Raw genomic sequence first — 18819 nt, 5'->3', positions numbered from 1 at the left:
TAACGGTTTATTGAAGTATATGCCTAGAGGAAACGGTAATCCTTTGCTTAGTGACCCGGAATCGGAAAGGCTCTTTAGAGCTTTAAGAAGAAGGACCTTAGCAAGGATTGAGAATTCCGACTTGGCAACTTTAAACCAAGCTAGCACATCCACCCAATCGCACCAAGAAACCTTTACCAAAGAACAACCAAGCAACACATTTTATCCCTTCTTACAAAATCCTTTCCACATTTTTCAACTACCTACAAATACCCACCACAAAGCCAAACATGAATCAAGAAAGCTTCAACCAAGGTTACCAAGGTTACCAAGGTTACCAAGACTTCTACCATGGAAATCAAGGGAACCAAGCCAATCAAGGTTTCAATCAAGGGTACCAAGATCAAAATTGCAATGGAAACTATCAAAGTTTTGACCAAGGGTACAACCAAGGGTACCAAGAGCAAGGGTACAACCAAGGTTATCAAGACCAAAATTTCAATCAAAACTATCAAGGATTCAACCAAGGCTTTAACCAAGGCCAAGGTTCAAATTTTCAAAACCGGTACAACCATGACTCTCCTTTCTCACTTGCCAACCAATCTTCCAATCAAAAGCCACCACCTCAAGCAAGCAATTTCTTGGGAGATGCTCAATATGACAACTTAGTGAAGTTGATAGGGGATTTGGCAAGTAATACCCAACAACAAATCAAGAGTCTTGAAGCTAAATTGGCTTCCCAAGCTCTCATGAGTTCTCAAAAACCACCGGGTGTATTTCTAAGACAAGGGCAAAATCCAAGAGACCCTATGAAGTCTAAGGAAGTTAATGCTATCATGGTTGGAGTTGAAGAGAAAAGAGAAGAGTCATTTGATTTGCCAAGTCAAGAGGAGTTATCTTACACTACTCCCTTTTCCATGGCTATGGAAACATTCCAAGAAGTTGACCATGAGCCCGAAAAAGAGAGCATAGAAGACTATGTGCTTGAGCAAATAATGACAATTCATGGTACAAGCTTGGATGTTGAAGTCGACCCGGATAAGGGAGAGATGATTATGACTTCACCAACCACTATGAGTGAAGAATTTGTGCTTGAAGAAATAGTGGAAGCACCAAATGTGATGGTAGAAGTTGAGGAGAACCCGGAAAAGGAAGAGATGTTCATGATGGAAGAGCACTCTTTGGCCAAGCAAGAAGAAGTCATTTCTAGAAGCGTGGACATTAGTAGACATGAACTTGATGCCTCAAGTGAAGAGTGCAATGTGGTCAAGTCTAAAGAAATTCCCGTCAAACTTGATGACCCCGGGAGTTTCTCAATTCCATGTACCGTTGGTGACCAAAAGGTGGATAGTGCTTTGTGTGACTTAGGGGCAAGTGTGAGTGTCATACCACTTGCCCTTGTGAAGAGGTTGAATGTTTCAAGCTTAGGCCGCACTTCCATTACAATCAAACTTGCCGACGGGACAATCAAATCTCCAAATGGGATTCTCAAGGATATCATGGTTCAAGTTGGTAAGCTTTCAATTCCTACCGATTTTATTGTGTTGGACATCTCTATGGGAAGACGCTCTCGTATCATTCTTGGTAGGCCATTTTTGGCCACGGGAGGAGCTATCATAGATGTCAAAGAGGGACAATTGTCGTTCAAAGTTGGGGAGGAAAAGGTTGAATTCAAGCTACCACATGCTTCAAAGAAAACCGTGGTTCAAAACATGTTTGCCGTGGAAACTTTAGAACTCCATGAGAATGAAGAAGATGAGAACATGGAATTCTTGATTGCTTGTGAGCCAAAAGTTGATGATGAGCCACCGGCTAAGTCCCTTGAAGAAGAAGTGAATGCTAAAGATAAGTGTGGGGAAATGGGCAAGACTTGGGAAACCGAGTTCAATTCTAGCACCAATGCCCCTTCAAAATCAAAACCGGGAATTGAAAAGAAGAAGCCTAAAAGATGGAGGAAGAGATCGAAAGGAAAGAGGGTATGTGACCCTAATGTTGACAAAGACACTAAGGAAAAGCTTGAAGAAGAAATGAACCGAAAATGGCAAGAGGTTCAACATGCCATGTGTAGGTTACATGATGTGATGATAAGGGTGAAAGGCTCTTGTTTTGTTGGTAGTGAAAATGGTGGAAGGTTGGTGGGATCTCGGGATATTGATCCCGGTTGAATGAAGTCTTTGAATGAAGAGGTTTGGTGGAGTTACTTAAGAACCACCGCAATGTATATATTCTTCTCCTCTTTAGTTAAGTTTTTACCGCATTTTGCATTTAGTGACATGATTCGATAAGGAGCTAATCTAAATTAGCTCTCTTTGCATTCATATAGTATAGCTTGCATCGTATTTCAATATTGCATATAGGTTAGATCATGCATTGCATGCTTATTTGAAAACCACTAAAAATTTGAAAAAATCAAAAATCACCAAAAACATGTATTTCATTTCCGAATTTCCTCCACACATTTATTTCCATGGAAATATGTAAATAAATAAGTGTGGGGAGGAAATTCCATCATTTTAAAAATACAAAAAAACATGTTATTTATTTTCAAATATTCAAAAAATCCAAAAATATGTTCTTTAATTTCGAAAAATTCAAAAACCACCAAAAATATGTTGTTTATTTTTCCTATTCTCTCCCTATACTTTGTTCTATTGAGGACAATGTAAATTTCAAGTGTGGGGAGGGAAATATCCACTTTGTGAATATTGTCTATATTTGTTCATATTATATATACTTGTAAATTTAAGAAAAAAAAAGCAAGAAAATGCCTAAAAATTGAAAAATTTCTGAAAAATACAAAAATATTGCATTGTATATATATGTTTGTCTAACAAGTGGTGCAGGCACATACGGGACATTTGAGGCATTAGGAGACTAGAAGACCGCTCGGTTTAATCTTTCTTATCTCTTTCTCCTTTTTCATTCCTTTTCTTTTACAATTGTTGGATATATGGAGGAGGATGGGCTATGTCGATGAGGATGTTCCATTTTGGAACTTGGTGTGTATTGCTTACGTGCTGATAGGTTTAGACAATTGTTGCATGTTTATTTATGTTGCTAGTACTTAGAAATGCATTTCGTATCTTGTGAATATGTGTTGGTTGCTTTATTTACAGTTTGCATCAAGTTTGTACGTATTTTAAAACAAAATGTGGTCTAGGAAGGGAGCATGATACCCTCAATGATGATTTATGTCTTGACCGTGCCTTCCCCCTCCCCATGGCTCACACCTTTGTCACATGGTTAGCATATGGAAAAAGGGCATGTCCACTAAGTTTTGGCCGCCTTGTGAGACCGAGAGGACCGTAGGCTAGACCTAGACCTCGACCTAACTACTCAAATGTGAGGATTAGAGCCTCCTAGGGTCGGTGCATTCATACCCGACCCCCACTTAGGATTGTGAGTAGGTCTCCTCGCGAGACGTGTTATGTCTAGACGCATAAGTGTGTCATTCCGTCCTTAGGCCATGATTTGCATTTCATTTTTTGTGCACAAGTTATGAAATGAAATTTGTTTCCACATGCATATGAACCTCACATAGCCAAATTGCCTTGTTTTGTCCCTTCCATTATCTCCCTTTTTGATTCACCCCCTTTGAGCCTCAACCTATTCATTTGGCAAACTCACTAAAATAGCTACATCCCATAACCACCCTTCCTTGATCAAGAATTGGTCGGTTTTGTAGTAGTGTTGTAGGAGGTGATTTGGGTCATAGTGGTGGATAGTATACATATCCACTTGGGTCGAAATTTGGTATGCTTTTGGCATTGTATATAATTAAGAGGTTTTGAAAAAGAAATGAAAAACAAAATAGAAAAGTGAAAAAGTTGTGAAAAATTCAAAAAAGGAGTTGGTTGTTTTGTATATATTTGTGTTAAAAGAAGAAAAAGGCAAGCAACACCCCTCTTCATCGTTAAACGGGGTAGAAAGAGCCGTTGCTAAATAAAGGGGCAAATTGATGTTTTTCCAAAATGAGTCGGGTTTAAATTCAGAAATAAAAAAAGGTATTAATTGGTCTAGGGTTTCCTAGGGCTACCGTCTAAACTTCCTCGATCTCCGTCTAATCTTCTTCGATTTCTCCTCTTTCTCGAGGCTTATCTCACGATTTATTTCGCGAGATTAGTTTCCTTTTCGTTTTCTTGTTTGTTTTTGGTTTTTTTTGTGCAGGTGTCAAATGTCAAGTGTAACACGAGGGCATCATCGGGAAGGGAAAGAGCCTATGGGTGAGGAAGGCAATTCTTTTGAATGGGAGGAGGACGGGGATGATAATAGGGCTAAGAACGATCTGATTTTGGTTGGAAAACTATGGGCATCGAGAGCCATTAATGTGAAGGCAGCGATTGATACGATGATTAAATTGTGGAACCCGATGAAGCCAATTATGGGGAATATTGTCGATGCTAAGGAAAAGACCTTCGTCTTTCGATTCGAACATGAGAGGGACAAAGCTAGGGTTCTGGAAGGCCAACCATGGCACTTTGATAAATTCATGTGGTGTTTCAACGAGCCGAACCCTACAGGTAAAATCACTGATGTTCCCCTATCGCGTTTTCCAATTTGGGCTAGAATCTATGACCTACCCATCTCCGGCCGAACGAATTTGGTAAATGCTCAGAAATTAGGAAACTGTTTGGGTAAGTTCATAGGCTTTGAACACGGCCCCCACGCAGAGCTTGATAGGGCAATTAGAGTACGGGTTTTCTATGATATCATGGTGCCTCTTAAGGCATCACTGCCAGTTCGTATGAAGGATGGACGTACCATTAATTTCCCAGTCAAGTATGAACGGCTTCCTACATATTGCTATGGGTGTGGTTTGATTGGGCACGGAGAAAAAGATTGTGAAGATGGTCCTTATGAAGAGGACGACTTAAAGTTTGGGGACTGGTTACGTGCCTCACCGTGGAAAGTTATAAAAACAGTTAAAGAGGGAGGGGGAAAGGCAGCTAGAGACCTAAGACCAAGCTTTGAAGCTGCGGGTATGGAAGACAACGAGGAGACGATTTCAGCTATGATAAAGAAGTTACAACGCATTTCGCTCGATCTAAAAAATAAGAAGAATGCGCTGGTAAGGAAAGAGGGAGGGGATGCTGATGGGGAGTGCAGGGAGGAAAGGGAGGATGAGAGGGAAAATGATACTCAGAGGGGAAGGCAGGGGGTTTTGGCGACTGGGGAGCTGAGTGAGAATCGAATTGAAGGAGAAGGGGGGCAAGGGAGTGTAGTGATGGGTCTGGAAAGTGGACTCAGAACAGGGAGCCATGAGAGTCCTGTTTTTGAGTTTCGTATGGAGGTGGATGGTGTGGGGCAGGCTAAAAATGGGGAGAAGGGATGCAGTGGAGGGGAGAAGAAAGGAGGGTCAGAGGGAAAGGAAGGAGGTGGGAGTTGGACGAGAATTAAGAGGACGGAAATGGGAGCTGGGGGAATGGAGAAGAGGGAGACGAGGACTGAACAAGGGGGAAAGAGAGGACGTGAGGAGGTAACACTGATGATGGCTAAAAAAAAATCGAAGCTAGACACAGACGGGGGCGTCTTGATACCTGAGGCGGAGGTTGATTTTGATCAACCCCGCCGGGCTCAATGAATCTCCTAAGCATCAATTGTCGGGGCTTGGGCAACCCCGACACAGTTACAGTGCTCCGTGCCTTGATACGGAGAGAGGCCCCGGCCATGTTGTTCTTATGTGAAACGAAACTATGTGGTCGTGAAATGAGGAGGGTGAGGGAAAAATTGGATGGGTATTATAGTATGGAAGTTGATAGTGCAGGAAGATCGGGAGGGCTTGCTTTTCTGTGGAGGAAGGAGATCGATTGTGTTTTTATGTCAGCATCGTTGCATCATATGGACTTCACGGTTCGTGGTGAGGATGGAGAGTGGCGAGTTACAGGCTTTTATGGGTGGCCTTCGGTGTCGGATAGGCACCTTTCGTGGGAGCTGCTTAGGCTCTTAGGGAGGCAGTCGCAGATTCCATGGGTATGTATAGGGGACTATAATGAAGTGCTTTTTTCGACAGAGATGAAAGGAGGTAGTAGGCCGCAGAGACAGATGAACAATTTCCGTGAAGCTGTGGATGAATGTGGTTTACGCGATGTGCCGTGGGAAGGTTACAACCTTTCTTGGGACAATGGGCAAGTGGGAGAAGCGAATAGACAGTGTATGCTAGATAGAGCACTTTGCACGGCTCCGTGGCTCGAGAAGTTCCCATATGCGAGACTTTTTTATCTTGATAGAGAGTGGTCAGACCATGCGCCCATCAAGCTTTGTTTAAATAGGAGGAATGAAGACACAACAAAGATACGAAGCTTTAAATTTGAACAGGTTTGGGTGGGGGTGGAGGGTTGCCGAGAAGCTATTGATAGAGGGGTCGAAAAAGGCAATGGAGATTTGGTTAGGGTCCTCGATGAATGCAGCAGGGAATTGAGAGCTTGGAAGAATTTCAGTATTTCGGGTATTGGCAGGGATATTGGAAGGAAAACGAAGCAGCTGGCTCGTTTGAATGAGAGTGAGAGAACGGAGGATAATGTAAGGAAAAGGCGAGCTCTTGTGGCAGACATAGCTGATTTGCGGAGAAAGGAAGAGCAGTATTGGCGACAACGATCACGAGCTCTTTGGCTAAAGGATGGAGATCGCAACACGGCTTTTTTCCATAATAGGGCCGGGGAGCGCAAGAGGAAAAATTATATTGGCAGGCTAATTGACGATAATGGGATTGAGCATACAGGGGATGTTAACGTGGAAAAGCTAGCTGTTAATTATTTCGAAAACATCTTTACGTCGTCGAACCCATCAAATTTCGAAGTACTTGAGACTATGGACAGGCGGGTTACCGACGAGATGAATGGACTCCTAAGGCTGGAATATACCGAGGAAGAAGTTGTGACGGCTCTTAATCAAATGCACCCTCTGAAAGCCCCGGGACCGGATGGTATGAATGGATTATTTTATCAAACTTACTGGGACTCGGTAGGTGCGCTAGTGGTGGATATGGTTCTAGCTATTTTGAGAGGCGAAGTCTCTCCGAGGGAAATTAACAAGACCCATATTGTGTTAATCCCTAAGAAGAAAGCCCCGGACAAGGTCAGCGATTTTCGCCCAATTAGTCTCTGCAATGTGGTTTACAAATTGGTCTCGAAGGTCTTAGCTAACAGATTGAAGAGCTTCTTGGGTGATATTGTCTCCGAAAACCAGAGTGCATTCACTCCAGGCAGAGCTATTTCCGACAACGTGCTCATCGCTTTCGAGCTTTTCCATTTTATGAAAAACTCGAGACATGGTGAAGGGTACATGGCGATTAAGTTAGACATGGCTAAGGCATATGACAGAGTGGAATGGGGTTTCCTGGAACGGGTTCTTCGTGTTATGGGTTTTGACCGTCAATGGAGAAATCGAGTTATGGAGTGCGTGACCTCGGTGTCTTTCTCTGTGCTCATAAACGGCAATCCAACTCGCAGTTTTCGTCCGTCTAGAGGCTTGCGTCAAGGGGACCCTCTCTCATCTTATTTGTTTATCTTGTGCGCGGAAGTGCTTTCTAGTTTAATGAGGAAAGCCGTGGAGACCAATTCGCTACATGGGATTCGCATCTCTAACAGTGCGCCATCCATTTCTCACTTGTTATTTGCAGATGATAGTCTTTTCTTTGCAAAAGCAAATTTGGAGGAAGCTGATGTTATTAATAATGTTTTGAGACGATATGAAGAAGCTTCGGGACAGTTAGTGAATTTAGATAAGACTACCGTTTCTTTTAGCAAAGGAGTGCCGATACAACGGAGGAGTAACTTAGCAACACGATTGTGCATCACCGAGGTGGAGGAACACGCTAGATACCTGGGTTTGCCCACGGTGGTGGGCCGTTCCAAGAAGGGTTTGACGGATATTCTTCGTGATAAGCTCAGTAAACGGCTGAATTGTTGGCGCGGGAAAACTTTGTCTAGGGCTGGTAAGGAAGTTCTTATAAAGGCAGTGGCCAATTCGCTTCCTACCTATGTGATGAGTATTTTTAAAATTCCCGTCAATTTCTGTGATGAGCTTCGATCGTTGATTTCTCGTTTCTGGTGGGGCCATGAGGAAGGCAAGAGGGGTATTAGTTGGGTGGCGTGGAAGCGGCTATGCAGACCGAAGAGCTTAGGGGGCATGGGGTTCCGTGATTTTCACTTGTTTAATGTCGCGCTAATTGGAAAGCAAGTGTGGAGACTTATGACGGAACCTGATAATCTATGGGCCAGATTGATGCGTGCTCGGTATTTTCCAAATGGAGATTTTTCAACGGCTGAATTGGGGTACAACCCAAGTTATACTTGGCGTGGTATCCTCGAAGCTAGAAAGGAAGTTTGGAGCGGGTTAAGAAGGAGAATTGGAGATGGGCAATCTACACGAGTTTGGACGGATGCGTGGATTCCAAACTCGCAATCAGGCCGTGTTCTTTCACCGTGTACCCCTGGGCGTGAGAATATGCTGGTGGGAGAGTTGCTAGACGAGAATGGATGGAATAATGATCTTGTGACGGAGTTGTTCTTTCCCTTTGAGCGTGATAGGATTAGACAGATTCGGCTGGGGTTGCATAGACCGAGAGACGAGTGGTTTTGGAGTGACGAGAAGGATGGTGTGTACTCGGTGAGGTCTGCTTACAGGCGTTTGGCTGGGGAAAAGGATGACTTAGAAATGGGAGGAGCTTCGAATTGGGAACGGGAGAAGTGGCTGTGGAATAGGCTCTGGAAAGTCCCGGTGTGGCCTCGTGTGAAGCTTTTCTTTTGGCAGCTGTGCAGCGAAGCCTTGGCAACAAGGGCGAATATAGCGTCTCGAGTTCGAGGTGAAATTTCTCCTTGTTCTTTTTGTCATTTTTATTGCGAAACTAGTGTCCATTTATTCAAAGATTGTGCCTTTGCAAAGCGGGTTTGGGAGGGGCTTGGGATAAGGGACGATGAGGATGACAATGAAGGGGGGATTCGGGATTGGATTGAGGCTAAGTGGAGGGAGTTTGGGGGGAGGGAGCAGGCTTTGTTGATGGTGGGATGCTGGGCTATTTGGGAGCATCACAATAGGGTGGTCTTTGACGACACTTTGGTGAGCCATGAGATGGTGGTGAGAAGAGTGACGGATGTTATGGATGAAATCGATGGAGGGGGTTTCGGGCAGCGAGTTCATCAGGCCGTTAGAGGGAGAGGAGTAGTGCGGGAGGGAGTGGAGGGGTGGAGGGCTCCACCTGATGGTGTCGTGAAGATCAACGTGGATGCGGGGGTCAAAGAGGGTGAAGGAGTTAGCCTTGGAGTGGTTTGCCGAGATGCGTCTGGTCGGGTTCTATGGGGTTTGTCTTGTACGCAGGAACATTGCTGGGAGCCGCAAGTCGCTGAAGCTGTTGCCATTCTTGAAGGAGTACGGGAAGCATTGGGAAGAGGTCACTCGATGGTCATTCTCGAGAGCGATTGTCTACAAGTCATTGAGGCGCTCAAGAGGAAAGCTAAGGGACGAAGTATTTTGTCGTTAGTCATTGCTGATATTTTAGATTTTAGTAATTCGTTTATTTCTCTGGTTTGGTCGCATACTAGTCGATTAAACAATTCCGTAGCACACGCTTTAGCTCATGTTTTTCCTAGGGTGATCGGTAGAGTTGAGTGGTTAGAGTCTCTGCCACCGATCGCGAACAATGCTGTTTTGTTTGATTTATCGTTAATGCATTAAACCTTCGGGTTTTCCCCTCAAAAAAAAAAAAAAATGAGTCGGGTTTACACAATTTTTGCAAGACTTGAGAAACCGAGTCTTTGTTAGGGTGTAGACGTTACCATTTGTTGAAATAAGAGGAGTACTTTCAAAGTTTTTCCAATTTGAGTTGGGTTTATGCAATTTTTGCATAGTTTTGGTGATCCATGCTATGTTAGGGCATAGACGTGTCTCATGTGTTGCAATAAGAAAGGGATGTGATGTGTCGATAATTCTTGATTTGAACTCCACATATCCAAACGGTGCTTGCACCAATCCCGTTCCGTCCTACTCCTTAGCCCCATTACAACCCTTATTTCATGGCTTGCGCATTGTTACATTTTGCATCTCATTTGGACATAGGACTGTTTTACACATTAGATTGCGGACACGTTCTCACGAGTCGTAGTAGGAGAGTGTTTGGCTACTTTTTGTACAAAAACACCCGGTCTTTAAATGAGTGACGAGTGAAATCCGTGAGGTTGTCGATGGTCTAAGTCCCCTTAGCCATGGGTCTCTTTTGGTTGAATCTTGCGCGTGTCGTGTCATTCTTGGAGGACTAGCCTTGCTTCCCCTTTTCCCGCCTTAGAATGTGTTTCTTTGGCTTTTGTGAACATATTTGGGTTGCTTGTGCCACGTTTAGGGAGTTGGCACCTCGTTGAGACTATGAGACGGTATCTCCCGACCGAAACCTTTAATCTTTCAAAACAAAACGGCCGCTTAGATGAGGAAAGTGGTTTGACTTTTTGTGATGCATCATATATGTTGGCTTGTGCTTAATTGAATGATTGCATCAAAGTTTTCCGCAAGCCCCCACTTGCCTTGCATCGGAATGCATACCTCATTGTGTTTTGTTGTGAGTTGAAGGGACGGAGAAGGCCCGTTAATTGCCTTTCATCGGATATTATTAGATTAGCTAGTCATTTATATTATGGGTCTCGGTTTAGTTTAAATGAGCTTACTCGAGGACGAGTAAAGTTTAAGTGTGGGGAGATTTGATAAGTATAATTTTAGTGTCTTTTACCTCATATTTAATCCTTTATTCCGACTCGATTTTGTATGCTTAATTGATTAAATAGCTCATTTATTTACTAATTTATAATAATTAGTCGTTTTAGTTATAATTAATAATTAATTGTGATTTTTATATAATATTAGTTTTATAATTACTTTATTAATATTATATAGGTAAGACGGAAAGCAAGGCGAAAATTGAAGTGAGACGAGTCAAAGCTATAAGTCAAAGAGGAGAGTAAATAAAGGTCAACCTTTGACCTTTCACCATTATCATCAACTCAACAGTCAACACCATCCCCTGCATCATTCATCCGCACCATCGCCTTCATCGTCCTTCATTCACCACCAAATCAGACCACCTACACCTTCGAACAACCCAGCAGTGAACCCGCAAACACAGCTCAGTTCCGAACCCGACTACATCAATCAACCACCATTTCCATTCCCTTCTTCAACCTCCCCCCATCAACAATTCACCTGCAAACCCGCATGTTTCCCGTCCATCATTCACACCATTTTTCCACCACAATTACCTCCACCATTACTTACCTGCTCCATTTTCGCCGAAAACCCGTCATCTACCTCGCTCTCACCACAATTGAGCAGTAAACCCGTCACCTGTGTCAACAGCAACGACATCCTCCCTCCATTTCTTATCATCACCAGCACTTCATACACCAACGAACCAAAATCGCACCATCACCAACTCAACAACAACCTTCATCACCATTATCAATCAATTCAATCCTCGACCCAGAAATCCGACAACAAACACAAATCAAGCCACCATCCATCCTTCATTCACTCGTCCACCATTAACCTTCATTATCGACCTCGCATCACCATTAACAACCCCCCATTACCACCATCAAATTCACGCATCTATAAACTCTAGCTCGAAACCGAGCTAAATTGAAGCTTCGAGTCCCCTGCCGGTACCCCGGCAGTCGACTACCCACACCGGCAGCCGGGCAACCGGCACGCAACATCACAATCAACAATCTCGCATCAATTTTGTTCCCTCTACCGGTGCCCCGGCAGTCGGCCCTCCGGCATAACACACACCCCGCTTGATTTCTTCATGCTCTCGCTACTAGAATAACCTCGCCGGCGGCGGTTAACCGAGAGGCTCCCAACGCTGCGTTGTCCTTGTTTTTGTTTGAAGACTTGTATTGTGTCGAAAGCCTTAGGATTATTATTATCTTTAGGATTAGTTTTGTTATTATTATTATTATTATTATTATTATTAGTAATTAGTAGTATTATTAATTAATAAATTAGTATATAAGGACACCTCATATTACACATTAGACATTAGACACTACCAAGAATTAGAATAGAAATTAGAATTAGATAGAAAATTAGATTAGTTCATCCTCTCCTCTAAAATATTGTAACTCAAGAACCCTAATATTTCCTTTCTTATTTTCATTCAATAAAATTTGCAATCTTTCTTTAATTATTAGTTTAATTCTTCTTTTATTTATGCAAGTTCTTCATCTCTCATTAGTATACAATTAGTATTTTGGGTGGTATTTGAAGATTAGAAGAAATTCATTCTTCCATTATTATCCAAGATTGTTACTTTCCTCTTTCTTGGTACAATTCTCATCTTTTGTTTACATTATTTTCATTTGTTTACATTTCTTATGTTGTTTTATCATTATTCATCTAAAGTAGTAATCTTTATCATGTTTATAATGTTTACTTGTGTTTTGTTGCAATTTATTGTTGAATTCTCACCCATGAACATGTGTGAGTAGTCTTATCTAAGGTCATGGGGGGATTTGGGTAATTAAGGGGATGAATTTGGGTTGTTAACCTTTTGAATTGGGTGATTATGTGGTTTCTACTCTTAATGCATTTGAAGTGTTTGTGGAAATGCCTCAATGAAAATTGGACATTTTATTAACATGTTTGGCTTACCTTGGTGCATTGTGCTATTAGATGGTTATAGAAGTGTTTATAGATTAGTTTTAATGAAAGTTAGAACATCTCTTTGATGCATTCGGTCCGTCTTGGTGCTCATGCTATTGGGTAGTCTTTATGCTTTATTTGTAGCTAGTTCATCTCGATCAAGTGACAACTTATTGAGGAGCTTAAGGTGACTAAGAAATTAGTCTTAAACCCTTGACCACCATTATTACCCTTTTCTTGTTAGACCTTGTTTTTCCCCCTAATTACCCTTTATGAACCCAAAGACCTTAGCCTTCCCTTATTAGTTAAAAGCAATTTCATTTAGTTTAAATTTTATTCCTTGTTGCATCTTAGTTTTTAATTAATCAACATCTTATTTTGTTTGACTAAACTAAAGACTTAAACAAACCAAGTATCTAACCCCCGCCATCTTCGTGTTCGACACCCGAATAAATACTACTTTTATTTGGTTTTATAAATTGTTTTTGATTGGGAAGTGACGGCAAATCCCTATATCAAAGACCTAAAGGGAAGATGGGCCTATGAACTACCCGGCGTCCTGTGGTCCCTGCGAACCACGGAGAAAGAGGCAACGGGGTACAGTCCATTCCACTTAGTCTACGGGTCCGAAGCAGTCCTGCCAATTGAAGCAACGGTGCCGACATTCAGAACGGCCACCTTTAACCCGGTTGAAAATGAGGAAGGTTTAAGAACCTCCCTAGACCTGGTCGAAGAAAGCCGAGATACAGCACGCCTCAACTTGGCAGTATACCAAAACCGAATGAGAAGAGCCTACAACCGGAGAGTCCACAAGAGGGATTTGAAAGTAGGGGATCTAGTCCTAAGAAAGTCGGCCGCCACCAACAAAGGAAACATTCATGGTAAACTAACGGCCAACTGGGAGGGTCCCTACAAAGTGGTTGAAGAAATGAGGCCGGGTACATACCGGCTGGCCGACATAGAGGGTGTGCCTTTGATGAGCCATTGGAACACTGACAATCTCAGGAAATACTTTGTGTAGCGGCGGAGGTGTCCAAAACAATTGTTGGCACCCCAACGCATGTTTATATCTAATGAAAAATCACCCAATTTTTCCATCAAAGTGTTTATCCCCTCCGTAGTCATATCGAGGTAGACGCCACGGCCCAAGCCGGGCACTCACCCCAAGAAGTAGACGCCACCGCATGATCACTACCCGGTAGCGATTGATACTCGCGAAATCGACCAACATGCCTTAGGAACGTATAAGTACGGTTGAGACGCAATTCTAGCCGCCTCGGCCAACCGAAGGCTGGCGAGAGGAAGCGATCAATATGTCTACAGATACGAACGCTGTCGAGCCGTAACCTCTAGCCGCCTCGGCCTACCGAAGGCCTGGCGGGGGGACACAACGGTCGATACGCTAACATGTTTACAACGGCGGTTGGAAACGCAAAATCGACGCCTCGGCCAGGCCGAGAGTGAAAGAGGAAGCGACCAACATGCTAACATGTTTAAAGAAAAAGACGTTAAGCACGGTTGAGATACGCATTCTAGCCTTGGCGGTAGAAGGTAAAAACGAAAAAGCGCTCAATTAATAACGCAAGAAGACAAGTGAAGGATTGTGATCAAAACCCGGCCAAGCCGGGGGCCAATAAACAAGCTTTATTAAAAAAATGATTACAAGTAAGAAGAATACAGACGACGGCCGTCCCCATAGGGATAAGCCAAAACACAACCTACCAAAGTTTTACAAAATACAAGGAAAAGAAAAGCAAAAGGTTACAGACATATCATTTGAAGCGCCAAAAGATGGCAGGGAGGAAAGACTTAATAATTGGCCCCCGAACAGCTGAAGCTATCCGAGATGCCGGGTGAGCCTGGTGACGACCGCCCGTCTCCCTATGCCTGTTGCTGCTTGCCATCGTCTTTGGTGGGCGACCCAGAAGCTGTCTTGGCAGCCTCAGCTTTCTTGGCAGCCTCAGCCTCAGCCTCAGCTTTCTTGGCAGCCTCAGCCTCAGCAGCCTCAGCTGCCTTCATCCTCTCAGCTTCTTCCTTGGTCGCCTTAGCCTTCTCAGCAAGGGCCGCCTTCTCCGCGGCCTCCTCTTCCTCCTTCTTCACCCTGAACTCCTCTTTGGCCTTCTCCTCCGCGGCCTTCTCCTTAGCTTCAAGCTTGTCATCAAGCATCTCGTCAAATTTTAGCCACGGAAAGGAGCCATCAAGAGGAAAGAGCTCCCAATCACTTCCCCGACGGCTTCCTCGGCCGGTCCGTGTTGGCGCACATGTTAGGGAGGATCTCACGTTGGAGCGTCTCAATGTCCTCCTCCCTGCGGCGATGATAACATCCTTATTCCGGACCACCTTCCCACTGGGCACGAAACCGGACCTCCATTCTTCCCTCTCGCTTAGCATTAAAGTCGGCGACTTTACGAAGGTGGTCACGCCCTCCCGGCGGCTTAGCAACTTCACCGCCGCGGCCTCGGCCTTAGCTCTCTCGGCGAGGACCGCCTTTTTCAGCGTCCTCCCTAAGTTTTCTCTCGGCGCGGACTGCCTCTTGACCTCGGCTTTGGCCCTCTCGGCTTCCTTGTTCGCGAGTGTCGAGTTCAAGCTGAGCCGCTCGAGTGTGGGCGGCTTCGACAATGGCTTTCTCTTGCTCCACAATAAGAGCACCGGCCGTATCGGCCACCGACAAAGAACCTGGCCAAACTTAGGCCCTCCGACTTAATCTGTAAGGGGGTAGGCTTCGGGAAGGAGGTGACAACGGTGGCATCTTGACCACTTGCTGCGCGATTTTCTTCTCGACGCCGTTCAAAAGCGTGCCCGGTGAGATCACGACGGCGGTTGATCTACAAAAATTCAATTAAAGCATCCGTGTCAACATACATGGACATACCAGAGCCTGTCATCGAGAACGCCTAATGAACCGGCTAAGTCTGAGCCACGGGATAGATCTGTACCATGCTTGGCCTTCTTGGTCGGAGGTCGCATTTCTTCGCCGGCGGCGGTAGCATCCGTAGCGAGAGGCATCGGCGGCGCGTAGGCTCTTTCCTCTTGCGGAAGAGAGTTTCCATCGCCAAGGTGACCACCTCCTCGGCGGTAATATCAACGACCTCCACCGTCTCCTTTTCGATCAAGGGAGTGGCGGTGGAACGATGTCGGCGCCGTCGCCGCCGAAGACTTTGTTTTCCGCGTTCGGCGCGGCATGTTACCGGAACCTTTGCCTGGCCGCCGCCACATTTAAGCCCTTCGTTGCTGATCCATGAGATCATTCGGCGGCGTTCGCGATCACGAGCCAGGGCCTTAGGATGCGTATCAACAATCGACTTGTCCTTGGCAAGCCCCATTCTCCTAAGGATATCCTACGACAGTCGGGGCCAAAATGGTCTCGCAAAGGAAACGAAGCAACGATCAAGTGAAAGAAATAAATCAAAGTTCAAATAACAAAAACATTAAAATCAGAGATGGGCCTCACACCGACCCCACTCACCCCGTTCGAGGGCCGGTATGAGGCCGACGTGTGCGAGACGGCGCATCACGGAGAATGATCTGCGTCGGAGGAATCCATCCCTTCGACAACCCATCATTCCCCACCTCAAATGACCTCATCGCCGCTTCTCATCCGCGTTAAGAAGGACCTTGTCAAAGGCGTCCATCTTAAGCTTACTCCGGGTGACCCATTTATCATGCTCCGCCTTACTCTCGCACCGCAAATTGACTTGGTCTTTGGAAGGACCGGGGCGGGGGATAGTCATCCTAACCTCAACGTACACCCACCGATCTTTCCGGTCCTTGCAGGAAGAAAGCTTATCAACGGAGACGTAACCCGGCTCCGTCCGCACGCCTTGTACCACCCAACGCGACCCGGGCCGACGGCGAAGGTGATGAATCCGGCGGAATAAGTTCACCGTCGGGACCTCCCCCTTGAAAAGGCAGAGCCACACAAAGCCGACTATAGTCCTAATGGCCAACGGGTGCAGTTGGGCCACGGCAACGTTCATGGCTCTAATGATGGCCATAACGTATTCATTCAGCGGAAACCGGAGCCCGTACTCCAGTGCCGGATGTATCGCCGGTGCAACCCGGGGAGGGCAACAGACGGCCCGACCCTCCTCGGGATAACAATTTTGTATCCCCTGCCCGAAGTAGAAATGGCCCTCGAAAAGTGTTTCGCCGGAACAACTGGCGAACTTATGGGTCCAAGCACGGTCAGGGCAGACCTTACAGGCGTCGCCGTGATCCATGATGTACTGCCTCCCCTCATTAGGACGAGTCCTTCCAACATCATCACCGTCAAAATCACCGTCATCATCAACATCATCATCATCCTCCCAATCCTCCAGAGCTTTAGGATCAACTTCAGGAGAAGGAGACCTAGGGCCCCCGGACCTTATCGGGATGGCGTCTAGTATCTCCTCCTCATCAAGACGCGACGGGGAACCCCCGGCCACGGTTACTAGGACCGGCATCGTGAAGACATGTTCACAACAAAAACTTAACAATTAAAAGTTGAAAATTTGTTTGTTTACCTTGAAGAAAAAGTGCTACGCCGGCGTAACGATTCTGAAAGCTAGAGAGAAGTTTCGTCAAAGAGGGCTAGAAAGAAGAAATTTTTTGAGAAAATGAATTTGGAAGGCCAAATTCAGGGGCTAACTCTCCTATTTATAGGCCAAAGCCCACTCAATCCGACCAATCAGGGCAAAGCCCACGAAGCGTCAACCAATCAACAACGAGACACATGTCAAGCATGCAACCATGGAAGGTCAATCGACAAACAGTTACAAAATTTCTTCAACACGCTCCTTGACAGAATGCCAATCGACGTATCTTCTTCAACACACCCCTTGGTGTCTACTTGCCAAACGGCCCGCTGATTCAACCAAGCTTGGCAGCACCGACTGGGGGCAATCAAAAGCACACGGCACTCACAACCTCGGTCTCGGCCAGCGCCACTTTCTTTTCCACATCTGATGTCCATTACACATCCATGTGGAGGGGGGATATTGTACGGCCTAAGCAGAACCAAGCCGAGGTAGAAGAAGCCGGGGCAGAAAAATTTCAACTTGCGCAGAATACGCTCAACACTCATCGAAGGTCCATACCACGGCATAGACTACGCTGGGGGCAAATTGATGGGACATATTCTGCACCCGCTGACCAAGTCAACATATTGAGTAAGGTCAAAGATATCCACAGCAAGTCAACGACTTAGACAGCCTAACCGACGCAACACAGCGGCTGTCACCTATGTCCGGCCACGGTGACTTGCCGGTAGGGCACATATCCGCGTACTCATATCCAAGACCCCTCGACGGCGAGTCAACAGGGCCCGCCGGCCTGCCATGGGTCCCTCGGCCGAGGGTAGATCAGTCTTTCCACCTGCTAGCCACTTGGCCACTTGGCCACTACGTGACAAAAGGTGAAAGTCTATAAATACTCCTCAACCCTTATTGAGGAGAGGATCCAGAATTTAACCTAAGAATCACTATTCATCTGGTAATATCTTCCTTATCTCTCTACAAAATATACTTCGCCAAGTAACAACAACTTATCTCTTTAAGTCCACTGACTTGAGCGTCGGAGTGAGTACGCTCGGTCAAAGCCGAGCCCTCAGTTTGTTCATTGTTTCAGGAGACCGAAAGGAGGATTCAATCAAGGACGTCATTCTACAAGCCACGAGTGGTAACAAATAACTGATTCGGAATTACACCCGGAACAACTACAAAATGACCAGTTTTTTCAAAGGAGTCACTATTTAGCACAAAGTAGCCACTATTTATCCAAAAGTGATCACATTTTGCTAAAATTATTTAAATTATTGTTAGAAGATAAACAAACTAGAAGAACATACCTCATCTAAATATTTTCCGAGGGTCAATGTTTGCCATAAAAGACTACCAAAACTTTATAATGATCAAGTACGGAGTATATTGGTACTTGATAGGCACAAATTACATCAATTTTAACTAATGACATCATACCATTTTCCCACTCTTTAAATTCTCCATAACAAATTCGGACAAAGTTGTTAAACAAAGGCTCATTAAAGGCACTAACTCGCATCACACATAACTCACTTCTAACCTAACTCTAATCCTACCAAAACAATACTCATATATAGTACTCCGCGATTACTAATTTTTGCTACATATATTTGAACTTTAATTTTTTAAATAAGATTTTTGGCTTAGAATTTGAATAAAATATATTTTTGAATTTTACATCCTTTACTAGCTAAGA

The 18819-nt window shown here is 44.8% G+C and overlaps 1 protein-coding gene across 1 annotated transcript in view; it reads right to left on the bottom strand.

Annotated features, from left to right (window-relative positions):
* LOC141637652 (cyclin-U1-1-like) overlaps window positions 1-18587 on the bottom strand; it is a 29939-nt gene extending 11352 nt beyond the window's left edge. The window contains exon 1 of the mRNA XM_074447126.1: window positions 18303-18587. The gene's annotated coding sequence lies outside the window, so the exon portion shown is untranslated. The remainder of the gene's footprint in view (window positions 1-18302) is intronic.
* Between the last annotated feature and the right edge of the window lie 232 nt (window positions 18588-18819).

This window comes from Silene latifolia, unplaced genomic scaffold, assembly GCF_048544455.1.
Source record: "Silene latifolia isolate original U9 population unplaced genomic scaffold, ASM4854445v1 scaffold_124, whole genome shotgun sequence".
Lineage (NCBI taxonomy): Eukaryota > Viridiplantae > Streptophyta > Magnoliopsida > Caryophyllales > Caryophyllaceae > Silene > Silene latifolia.
The sequence above is the reverse complement of the archived record's forward strand: the minus strand, read 5'-3'. Positions and strand labels throughout refer to the sequence as shown.